Source organism: Melitaea cinxia, chromosome 10 (assembly GCF_905220565.1).
Source record: "Melitaea cinxia chromosome 10, ilMelCinx1.1, whole genome shotgun sequence".
Classification (NCBI taxonomy): domain Eukaryota; kingdom Metazoa; phylum Arthropoda; class Insecta; order Lepidoptera; family Nymphalidae; genus Melitaea; species Melitaea cinxia.
In genome coordinates this window covers 3,731,762-3,744,886 of record NC_059403.1, presented here as the reverse complement: position 1 = coordinate 3,744,886, position 13,125 = coordinate 3,731,762, and the positions used below count along the sequence as shown (strand labels likewise).

At 31.9% G+C, this 13,125-nt stretch overlaps 1 non-coding gene across 1 annotated transcript; it reads right to left on the bottom strand.

Annotated features, from left to right (window-relative positions):
- Positions 1–5,408: 5,408 nt before the first annotated feature.
- Trnal-uag lies at positions 5,409–5,488 on the bottom strand. Its single transcript has one exon. It is a non-coding gene; the product is annotated as a tRNA-Leu (tRNA).
- Positions 5,489–13,125: the final 7,637 nt, after the last annotated feature.

The window sequence follows — 13,125 nt, the reverse complement described above, 5'->3', positions numbered from 1 at the left end:
CTATATCTATATTTTGGACGTCCTCTGGCCTGCTGAACCGATGATTAATTACATAAGATTGCCGGTCTAGGATGGATGAGGATTGCGGGAAACTGGAATGTTTGGTGCAAACTTGGGAAGACCTATGTCTAGCAGTGGACTGCAATATGCTGAACTAACTGACTGACTATATTTTTTTTCAGTTATCAATCTTAGCTCTACAACAAACAAAATAAAAGAAAATCCATACAAGAATGAAAACATAATACAATTATACATGTTTCATGATATTATTACAAACAAGATAAGCCTTAGACTTTTTAATCGCAAAATGAGAATTTTGCTATTACAAAGTCTTTTAAATTCGTTACAACTTAACCTGGCTTTTAAAAGAATATTTAGAAGGAGCGAAAAAATACGGTAAAATAAAAATTTCCCGTGTATAATATCTACCCTAAAACAACCTGAAATAATAGCTATTCTTTGAATAAGAATTAATAAGTTTTCTAAAAAAACTTCGCACTTGTTTAACTTGTATTCTAAAGTAACCAATATTAAATAGGGAAGGTAACAATGTTGCTAAGAGAAATATACTATACCGCCTGGCTTCTGATATTTTGCAATGGCTCTTTTGCGCAATCGTTAATGACTCTGGTTTTCATTCTATGCGTTTCGAGGGTATATTAGTGGTTAATACATCGATTTTCAAGTGTAGATATAATATATATATATATATATATATATATATATATATATATATATATATATATATATATATGTGTGTGTGTGTGTGTGTGTGTGCGTGTGTGCGCGCGCGTGTGTGTGTGTGTGTGTCGGAAGTGAGGTCATAATCGCAACTATTCGGATCGCCAGCTCCCTTTTTTAGGGCTCGACAGAGTCTACGTTGTGGCAGTCCTCCAGACTAAACTCAGTTCTGCTTGGCCGACCGGACAGTTCACGACTAGAAACTATCACGCGTCCCGCATGGAATGATATGAAGTGTATGTATGTGGTGAAAGTGAATTGCTATATCGGCGTTATAATTAAGTACTGAGTGATTATAATATTATTGGTGTAGTAATGAAAAATTGAAATATAGTCTTTGATTATAAGTTGGCTTTGTTATTTGAACCAACACTTTCCGTTACGCCCACAGAGAATAAAATGAAACACTATAGACAATAGCGATGATCCGATATATATATTTTTAAAAAAAACTTCCTAATGTAATACTTAGTATACTTTATACAAAGTTAGTAAGAAATAGTCTCTTTTATCACATTAACGTATATTTATTTATTTATTTTATAGGACAAGGTAGGTATAGCAAGAATCCTCACAATCATCTACTAAGTTACTCACTATGTACGGATATGTTTTCTTTGTTATGGCGTAGTCGATGTTGATACTCAAGTAGTTGATATTGTAGTAGCGCATGTGGCGATAAGGTCACCGAGCATCTGTTAACACAACTAGGTACCATACTGATTGTGTTCACACGTTCAATATCTTATTAACGCGGCACGAGATAGCGGAAATGTACCACAATTACATCTATTAAATTGGAAATGATGACAAACGACTCACTTTCTAGAAATTAATCGACTATTTGTTTATTTGATTTTGGCTGTGACTCAACGATTTATTATCATGCTTTTGAAGAAGGAATATTAATTAATTATTGAAAAATAATGAACTCTTTTTTAAATTTTTTCATACAAGTGAATCAACTATTAATGTTCTCTATATTATAGTAAAGATTGTAATGTTATTACGATTAGTATTTTGTATCTAAACTCTTAACAACTCAAAGCATTCTCTCTGACAGCATGCCATATTACTAGAAAAATTCTTAATTTTAATTAAGATAAAAAAAATTACGAATATACTTATTAACTCTTCAAGCTTTTACAGGCACACAATAATTGAAACTATTGTTTTTCTACATTATATTTCGACTCCAACAATTTATACTACGCCAATTCGATTTTTCGATAAGTTTGTTTTTTAATGCGAACTTGATAAAATGTGTTTTTATATGTAATAAAAAAAATTGTGAAATTGCAATGAATAAATTAACTATTAAAGATACCAAATTTCAAATAAGTTTCTTAATTAATATAAAAGGTATCAAGTTATTCCCTTTTATAAGCCTCTATTGTAAAGTTCACTTTTAAGAGTTAGCTTAGTATAAATTGCTAGTGTCGATTTAGTACCCTTAATTTTTTATGACATTTCGTAAGTAACTTTGAATATTCTTTAAATATCCTGCTTAGGTCAGTTCTGGTTTCTTCAAGTTCTGAACTGTTTGATCATAATTTGGATTTTTTTTAAGTTAGACATCGCTTACTTTAACAATAATACTAAAGCCTCTTGTTTAAAGTTTCAATTTAACAGTGATGACAGTTGACGCTGAGAAACTCAAAAAAGCTTGACGATAAATTTATAAAGTTTACAAATGTAGTACGTTAACAGATAATATAATAATTTTATATTAATGATATTATACAACAAAATTGTTCAAAATATACTTTTAAATGTCTCATACTCAGTATCATAATATAAAACAAAGTCACTTCATGCTGTCTGGACGCTTAGATCTTTAAAACCGCACAACGAATTTTGATACGGTTTCCTTTGGTAAATAGAGTGATTCCAGAGTAAGGTTTATATGTATAATACACCCATAATATAGTAGAGGAACACCGATAGTTTTTGCAACCGTGCGAAGCCGGGGTGGATTGCTAGTATATTATAAGCATGGATTAGCCTTTGTCTTCTATCTTATACTTGGGCTTAACTTTCATACTACTAAACTGATTTAAATAATTCTTTAAGAATACTGTTACAAAAGAACATAATCTAGTATAATGAATGTCAACGTAAATGGTAACGCCAGATAGTTGTAAACATTATAACATTAAAAGTCCAACGCGTTCTCCATACCCATAAAAAGCTGTTTCATTCGCTCACACGTTCAAACACATTCACTAATGAATGTTTAAGCAAATGTTAGGAAAAAACCCATTTCAATGTGTAAGGCATAGATAATAAGGTAACAGGAATATGTTAAGTTAATTCGTATTTGAGTAAAAGATCTATGTTTGTAAACATATCGCACAAGAATATCGTTGCAACTTTCGCCGATACGTAGGATTACAATTACAGCAGATTGTACGCGATCGGTGAGTTTGACAGGTAATATCGCTAACAGATCGCTGGGTACGTGCGCGTTCGATGATTGTGCTAGACTGAAAACGCTGCGAATACTTTTTTATATTTTTTAACATTTACAATTCCACCGGCGCTATATATTATGCGATGTTCTTACGTATATAATTTCTGGTCTTTATATATTTTTTATTATTTTTTTTCATGTCAAGGATGTTGAAAATATCATAAAATCTACTTAAATATTAGCATACTACAATAGTCACAATTCGCTTCCACGGTAAGCATGAATTAAAATATCGCGGTAAATATATAATAAATAGGTTTTATTGCTTACAGGACATTCTAACACGGTTAAAATATTTGTATTTTAACTACAGGGACCACGTGAAAAACAAGTAACCTTACTAAAAAAAATATGTGAATAATTTATTTATACTTACATATTTTCTGATTTATCACTTTTTGAACGAATTGTACATTTTTGTTACTTTGTGTGATCTATATGTATGATAACATAAAATAATATGATTCTTTCATAAATAGGAATTAAATAGAGACACTGAGTTTAATCAGATTTTGATACTAGCTACAGTTATATCAAGGAAGTGATATTGAATAAAGAGAGCCAGTTCGGTGACACGTATATCTCGTCCATATCATCTAATATCCATAGTATCTAAACACACTGCAATTACATTTCTTTTACCGTTGCGTTTGGTTTTATTTCTTTATTCTAAATAGACACATACTGTAAAATACACGATTTATACTTTTCAAGTCTTCAACACGAAGAAAGAGTTCCAAAAAAATATCGTGAGTGTATTTCGACGTTCCTTTAAAAAACTTAAGCAAAGCTTTCAACTTCCTAGTGTTTAACTTTACAATAACACAGTTTAACGGTGAACTTTCATCCTGAATTTATTTATTATATTACTATAATTTATTAATTATTTTATTAGTTCTATTACATGAGTATTCAGGAACCTCTAGATACAAAAATTGTACAACAAAAGCAACAACAGTAGCAGTTTTAAAGAAAAAGAGCGGAAATTGTATTTGAAGAGATACATATAAAGTTTAATAAATTAAATGTTGAAAATATAACTTTCTAACATATTTTCTTTTAGTTTACCTTAATCTTCACTGGTGATTGATCACAGAAAGGATGGACTCGTATTTACCTGGAAAAAAAAATAAGAATTTATTGTACGAACGCACGTGTAGTGAGTGTGTATTTTTATTTGTGACCTACAAGCTTACATAAAATTAAAATTAAGCTCTATTAACAAAGGATTTTTCGAAATTTGTCTTCAAAAGAGTTGAGTAGGTCGTAAATAAAATTGTTTCAGGAAACAAAATCACTTATTGACAACATTATTCACTAACACATTGAATTAAAAAATCACGTTTCCTGAAAGGAGAATGCGACTTTTGGGCCAAAATGTAATGAGTAGAGATATTGTTTAAAAAATTGGTCATATTTTTTTATTTTAAAATATAAAATATCAGCTCAATTCTGAATCTAGAAGCGGAGAAAATTGAGAAAGATAGTTTTCATCAAATTATCTGGGTATCGATTCCACTATAATCGATTACAGAATTCAAAAAGAAAATGTTTGCACTAGTTAATTAACTCAAGATATTTAGATGCATAATTAAAGCTGTAAACAATAACGTGTATTTAAATAAAGTTACATTAATATCGAAAATATCAATTAATATTTGATAAACCAAAATGATTATCGATTTCGTATCGATTTAAAATAAATCATATTTTTAATGACAGCTCACTAACAGTAATACTGTGTCCGTCACTCGTTTCGTGTTTACTGTTTTCCGATGCATTCTGAGTCCATTCCTGATATTTATTTATGGTTTCAAGTGTATATCAATATTTGTAATGAGTTTTCAAACAGTCTTTACTAAATATAACAAACATTAATGCTACAAGAACTTAGTGATCGGGTTTTTTATAGACATTGTAACATAACCTCACTTTTACAAAAAGTCTAATAACTCCACTCTCAGATAGCAAAAATATAGATAATTTTCAGCGAGGGATCAATAAGCCTACATGCATTAATTTATACCATTTTCATTTCATTACATTTTGGCCCAAGAATGTATGGAATCGTATCCATCTCCTTTGTCAGGCGTGTAAAACATAAGATAAAAGTTGGTTTTAAAAAATTACACTAATACAAAGCTGAAGTGTCATTATTAAAAATCTATCCAAAAGTATTAAAAAGTATATTTGACAGCGGTGGGATTCGAACCCACGCCCTTTCGGACTGGTGCCTAAAACCAGCGCCTTAGACCACTCGGCCACGCTGCCTATATGGCCTAGTCTGAATTTTATGTGTGCATTTTAGCCAGCCTATCTATGTTACAAATAAAAAAATTTGTCTAAGGTACTTATAGCCTAAGATTCCGCTGCAAAATCATTGCGTTCATCGCGTAAATAACCAAACTCTAACAAACCTATATGAATAGGTAAATACATCAATAACCGGGCGCTAATCAAAAAGTGTCCGCAAACACTTTTAATTAAAATGATTTTAACTAATTTTTCGAAAAATATTCATTTCTTGATGAAACGAAATATTTTTCACATCACAGCAATGCAGATAGAAACTGTGAAAAGGCATAGATGCTGAAGCCCACTCGACCGCATCTACTTAGCAGCCAGGTGTAAGCAGGTAATAATTTGTTGTATTTTTAGGTTCATGACGTATTCATGCTTTTTTATATCAAATTATTATTTTTTTATATATGATGATATACCGCTGCCTGTGAGAAAATAACCGCAAGTAAGGGCAATAAATTAGAAATGCTAGGTATCAAAGATGAAAGAAAGAAAGTGATAGCTATCGTGCAACGCCACTCGTTAGACGAGGATGGCAATAAGTAACTGTAGTAAAGAACTCCAGTAACATTAAACATTTTTTCAAATATGGTCTGCGTAGTTATAATAATAACTTCAGTTCAGTTAAAATCGGTTCATGATAAGTATTAAAATAACAAAAGCGAAGACGCAAAACGCCACTTGGCTTCAATCTTTCACACGTCAGATGAAAAAAAAAATCCTTATTTATAATATACTACGATCACTATAATGGGCGATTATATGCGCTGAGTGGTGCCATCATTATAAATTTATGTTCGCTAATCACTTGGTAAGACATGGTATGGGCAATATTTTGATACATACTCGTACGTACATACACTTATTGTTATGATACTGTAAAGAATATGTATATAGTATGTATGTGTATATGTGTAACGAGTGGTGTCTTTTCATTTTTAACAAATGAATTATTGTATCATACTTTGAACTGTCATACTAAGTTACTGGCTACGGTAGTAAAGAATATAGCCACCAACTCTTTTCCCGTGGCTATTGTAAGAGGAGACTAAGTGACAACAGAGTTCCACTACCACCCTGGAACTTAAAAAGCCGACCGATGGCGGGATAAACCTCTCAAGTCGTGTTGTTCCTGTGGTGATTATAGTGACCAGAGCTCCTGGTTTTGGCAATGCGCTTGCGTTGATTCTGGTATTACAGGCGTCTATAAGCTACGGAAATATCTTACCATCAGGTGAGCCGTAAGCTTGCCGACTCAGTTGTATAAAAAAAAAACATAATCTTATACAATGTTAAGACCTTTTTGGATAAGACTATAAACAGATTGTGCATTTACGAATAATTCAATTAAAATAGAAAATCTCATCCTACGTACGTGTAAGATTTATTAAAGACACTTGACAAAACAATTCAGTGGGATGATCAAAATATTTCATGGCCGAGATTATCAACTGCTTAATCGCTGAGGCATTTGTTATGGGAGGATAATTAATTAGCAATGATTACAATTATATCGGACTTACTCGACCTACAATGCATTTGTTTGGACTTTTTTATCATTTGTGTCTAAAACTCCTTTATTTATATTTGTACACGAGATGTTGTGTCTTATAGGGACTGTCAAGGTCCTAGGTCAAACTGCTTGTAAAAATAGAAAAAAAAAACAAATGAGCCATAACGTCAGAAGTCAGGTCTTAAATTAAAATTAAATCAAACTAAAAGTATACCAAAGCACTAAATTCATATTTTATATCGATGGGCTGATATTTAAATTAAAGAACTTTAATAGGTTGTATTGTTTTTAAACTTTTCTTCTCGTGTTTTTTGTCTATGGTTCAAATAAATGTTACATAATTCCTACTGTAACAAATTTTATATTAAAATAAGATTGATAAGTAAAGCGTTCGTCACAATATGGCACTGACCCTCTTACATCACGCTATCAAGGAATACAGAAAAATGAATATATAATCTATATCTTCTTGGCTACCAATTGTCAAAATGAGGAAAGGTATATCTGGTGGTACACTAGTTTCCAGCACACAGTTCGTGCCCCGGTTCTAATTATTTAACCGGTTGCTCTCAGAAAGTCTCAGGTTCGATATAACTGTATTCGCCTCGCTGAAATAAACATTATTCTACGCAAACCCGTCTCTCATTGTCTTCTTCCTGTCTGTTTTTCGTGTCTTCGTATCGTCATGTCGTCGCATGTTAATTCTGTCGTCGTAACCGTGACTCCGTATCTTCGTGGTGGCGTCGTGTTGTTGTGCAGCAATTGCATCACAGGCATCCGCGTCGCCTTTCCCAAACTACACTTTGTTAAACTACTAATATTATTGTAAACACCATCGACTTATCTTGGTGGTTATTGTGATGGTATATAGCCCCGTATCTAAAAGATGTAATTGATACTACAACTGGGCGTGATCGCCGTGGGCTGAAGGTTCAAGACATTTGTGTTGTAACTACTAGCATTACATGATTTTCTACGTTAATTTTTTTTATTCTTAGATTTTTTGCCGTTAAATGTAAGTAATATTTGATTGAATGAATTGGTTTTAAAATTTTTGAAGTTATAAAATTATTAATAGTTTTAAAGTTATTAAATTATTTCATTTCAAAGCCCTTATTTTTTTTAAATTTAAAGCGAGAGTAGAATCATTCAAGACAATAATTCTCGGTCAGCCTGACAGATACGTTTAACGTAAAAGTTAATTTATGGCTCAATAAATAAGCAATAATCATAAAAATTTTAATGTGCTTGTGTCTTATAACTTTAACTTTTAAGTGATTGAAAAAAGTATATAACTATAGTCGAGACATAATAAACCGAATCAGATTGACAACCGTGAAACAATATCTCATTGCTAAGTGTCAATCACGCCATATGCTACATGTATTTATGTATATATATTATGAGCGTACGTGTGTATAATACAATATATATTTACTCCTGTGAATTTCTTTTCAAAAACAAAAAGGCTTAGCCAACTTGTCCAACCGTCCTCGAGTTTTGCACCTAGCAACGCATTTACCGATACATTTTATTTATGTAGATATTAGCGTTTGTTCGAGTGCTAACCAGATTAAATATTTCAATCGTCCGTCAGTGTGTGTTTCATATACATAGCTTCCTTTAAAGTCGATTGCTTTTAAAATTTTTGCAATGAAATCTATTCGATTACTTCTATAGTCACTACAACGTAAAAATAAATAAAAAGCAAAACATCTCGACGTTTGATGTCGGCTAAATGACAAATGATGTAGTCATAGGCCATATTATAGTTCTTTGTCATAGATTAGAAACGTTTGTGTTTCACTTAATTTACTATAAGTACATAGATAGATGTCTGGCATTATTGTTTGTTTATATTTTTAGTGTACAAATGCAACCTGCGCTTGGCTCATGTAGTTTATCTTACATAGTTTTAAGATTTCTATCTTTAGTTTATAATGCTTTTTAATAAATTTACGTTTAATTTCTTATTTTCTACAGAAATTTATGGGTAAGATACATAATTAAGGTATAATATCACTTAACTAGACCGAACTAACTTATTTAAGTGTCGTTAATAATTAACCGTAATTTATTTATTTTAATGTCTGTCTCTCGCTGATTGATCCGTAAATAAATTGAATTGATAAATTCTACTCAATTAACTTTTTAATTTTCTTTTAAAATAACTGGATCCGGTTCAGAGTTATTCGATATCCGAGCGATATCGGAATTTATACAGCCTGAAATATTAAACAAAAAAATTAAAAAGTTGAATGACGATGAGTTTCGATTAATAATAAACTGGTTATGTATTTCTATGACAACTAGGTATTGTTTTAATGAAATTGAAACTCTTTCAAAGCTTGAGGATACATCTATTATACTCTATACAAATAAATAAATTGGAGTGTCTGTTTGTAATATTAAAATAACCGCTTCTTACTATTCTTACATATGAATGTATACACAGTACATATACAAAAATAACATTTTTTTACAATTTTTGTCTGTCTGTCTATTTGTTCCAGCTAATCTCTGAAACGACTGGACCGATTTTGACAAGACTTTTACTAGCAGATAGCTAGATAGCTGTAGTAAGGAGTAACTTAGGCTGCTTTTTAACCGACGTCAAAAAACGAGGAGATTACTCAATTCGACCATATATGTATTTATCTTTTAATGTATGTTCGGGGATAACTTCGTCCTTTATAAATCGATTTTGACAATTCTTTTTTTGTTCGAAAGGTGTTCTCAAGTGTCAACCATGATAAGGAAACCAGGATCTGATGATGGAATCCCAGAGAAATCGAGAGAAACCCTCGAAAATCGTAGTGACGACTAGTGCGTTTGTTAATTTTTTTCGTCTACCTATGTTGTATGACTTGTCAATGTAATTGAAGTCGGTTTTTTTTCGTTTGCAAGCAAACATAATTATATTTTAAAAATTTATTTATTTTATAACTCTGCGAACTGAACAATAACTTTTTGCTAAATTCCAAGCGGACTAAGTAGCGGGCACAGTTAGTAATTACATATATATGTTATGAAAACTCTAACTGAAACATTCTGATAAAAATAAAACACGCAATAGCTTAAAAGGCTCCACTTTAAATATAATAATCAATTAATTAAATAATAAAGAACTATTTGTGAAAAAGGATAAAAAAGTTCTATTGAATCATAATTGAAAAATTAAATGACTTTTTTTTATTAAAATAATTATAATTCTGTTTTTGTGAAAAAGTACAACCACCTAACTATTGTTTCTTTTTTTACTTCTGTCCTACTAATATTATAAATGCGAAAGTTTGTGAGGATGGATGTATGTATGTATATTGGTTACTCTTCCACACAAGAACTACTGGACTGATTTTAATAAAATTTGAAACGTAGATAGCTCGAGATCTAGAATAATACCTATATGTATTATTAAATAAAAAGTAGCCAATGCTACTTTTTATCGACATTCCTGAATATCGGAAATTACGCGGTGAAACCGAGTGGCGCAACTAGCATCTAGTAATCTGTTTGTTTTTCGTAATTCTGCTCAATTAAACAGCAATTTTAAGAATTTTTTTTAGTATATTCTAACTTCTGTAAGAAGCCTTTTTTTCTAAAAACTATTATTGCCTTTAGGGAGTCAAGTTATAGTTCTTCTCGTAACATTGACAACAAACATTATTGATTGATTGATTGATCCAGCCTGTAACATACGTAGGCCTCGGAGCTTAATCCAGCAGGCTACTCAATTGCGGGTTGGCAGATATAGTCCCTACCATGAGTGACAATAGCAATTAATGTCTCTTCGAGGACAGAGCGATCGTCAATGTCAATTGACTACATATAATGATAAAATAAATTCTTGTATGTACGTAAACGTGTATACCGCACACATAACCAATGCTTCACGCGTGAGCGGTAAATGCGACCCGTCATTAAGATTGGTTATAGAGGAGATCTGCAAAAAATAGCCCACAAGGGTCGGAATTAGCTGCGGGGGTGGACTTCTGTGGCTTGTTCGCCTTCCTCGCAAAAAATACTCCGGACGCCCGCTGTGCACATTAAACAAACGCCACGAATTTGCAATGATAATGTATATTTCTTATCCCTGCCATTTTAACTGCTTTTTCTTCTGTTTTTTACCATTGTTTGCGGTAAACTGTTTACAATAACTAAATGATGTAAAAATAAATATATTAAATTGGCGTCTTTACACACTATAATACTTTTGAATGCTTTGTTTGCGTATTGGTTTGTCTGTTTGGAAAAACATTTCTTTTGTCTCGTTTATCGATTTATGGTTAACTAAGTATTGCAGCACCTTTTTTTCGCACAATATTAGATCTCGCATGAACTTCGAAATAGTAATCATATAGGATTATTCATTAAAGCGTGTCTTTAAACATGTCCTTACTTGCAGTTGTTTTTTCGTTGTTTTGTTGCAGCAATTCATTTAACTATATAAGGAAAAATAGAAAAGAACTGAAACAGAGAGGTCTCTTTTGCTATGCATTTAATACGTGTCATGATTTAAAAGATTGTTTTAAAAGCCCAACTATTCAGAGAGACCAAAAATTATTTTTCTGATAACGCTTATATGAATCGTTTAGACAAACGTGCAAATCATAAGTTGCATTAAATTTATATGATATTCCAATAATTAGAAAAAAAGTGAGCAACTGTTATGAAATAAAAAATGTGATTCTTTTTATTATAAACGTAACGTATTAAGGCAAGTTTTGTTTATACCCGCATCACTAATTACGTGAGACTTTTGTTTATACAAAACTAACATTTAACTCTGTGACATAAAGTACAAATTAGATCGGCCATACTAATTTACGTGATAGGACAGTGTAGTGTGATTAAAATAATGTGCCGAATTGGGAGCGCCTGTTGGGGGAGCCTCGCCTGAATATCCCTTTGAGGTAATTACACTTCTTTTTAAAAGCTACGCCATAAATAAACTTTTCGGAACGTGAACCGTAGCGGTTGTTTGTCGAAATTTTTAATGTCTCTTTGACACTCGAAACCTATGTCGCAGAAGTTGCACATCCACATTTGAATTAATGAACTTTGTGGACTGTATTCGTATGCTGAATTGGCTATGTTCCTGTTTGTTTTATTGCAGTAATCTATTGCAAAAAAGGAAATTGGATTTGTGATTTAGCTAGTAACAAGTTAAGTGTTTTTTTATTAATTTTACCGAATTGAAGTTTCTACACCTGTTAATACGATGCAGTTTACTTTATACCTGTAGGGCACCGTTCACAAACAAAGACCGTGTGGCCGCTGACGTGCTAACCGTTCAAAATGTTCCACAAACAAAGCCTAACGAGCGATCAGTTATGATTTGCATCTGCCGTGAACGTTTGCCATATCTCAAAGCGCTGGATCGCTGCAAGCTGATCCATAGTTAGTCCATTCGATTTATTACAGCGCTATGCAGCGCTTAAAGATCGGTAGCCATCTTTAATCGTGATCGATATCCGTCGCCTACGGTCATGACCCTGAATAATGTCAATAGGTTATGCATTACCGTCCTACACAAATCTTTATGGATATGCAAATTTGTAAGTGTTGCTTTTCAATATAATTTATTCTCCAATTCGAAAATTTTCTTTCCTGTTTTAGAAACAAGTGCTTGGTTTTGTACCGGTAAATAAGTAAAAAGTAAGTAAATAAAATAATTTTAACTGTAATAACAAAACAATCGTACACATACGCGAAGGTGGATAAGTAGTTGAATTCATACTAACACAAAGAAACATATGAAAATATTAAAATTTAACTCGTAATCTTATTCACATGTTGGTTAAGAAACGCCGTTTATGGTGTAGAAAATAACATGAGGTTTTCATGGCTAACAGGAAACGATTTTGTCTTTAAGTTAAACGGTCACGTTCCATTAGTAAATAGTTAATATCTCAGTACGGTATGTTTCATAGTATTTTCTTCCAGTCAAAGAATTTAATAAGAAGTTCATTAGAGAGTATACGTTGATCTCGCACGTTTCAAATATAGGGCCAGTAAAAACAACGCGTTCGGGCAAATAACGGACTTAATACTGACGTCGCTATGGCCTTTGGACGGGTTTTATTCTAAATTT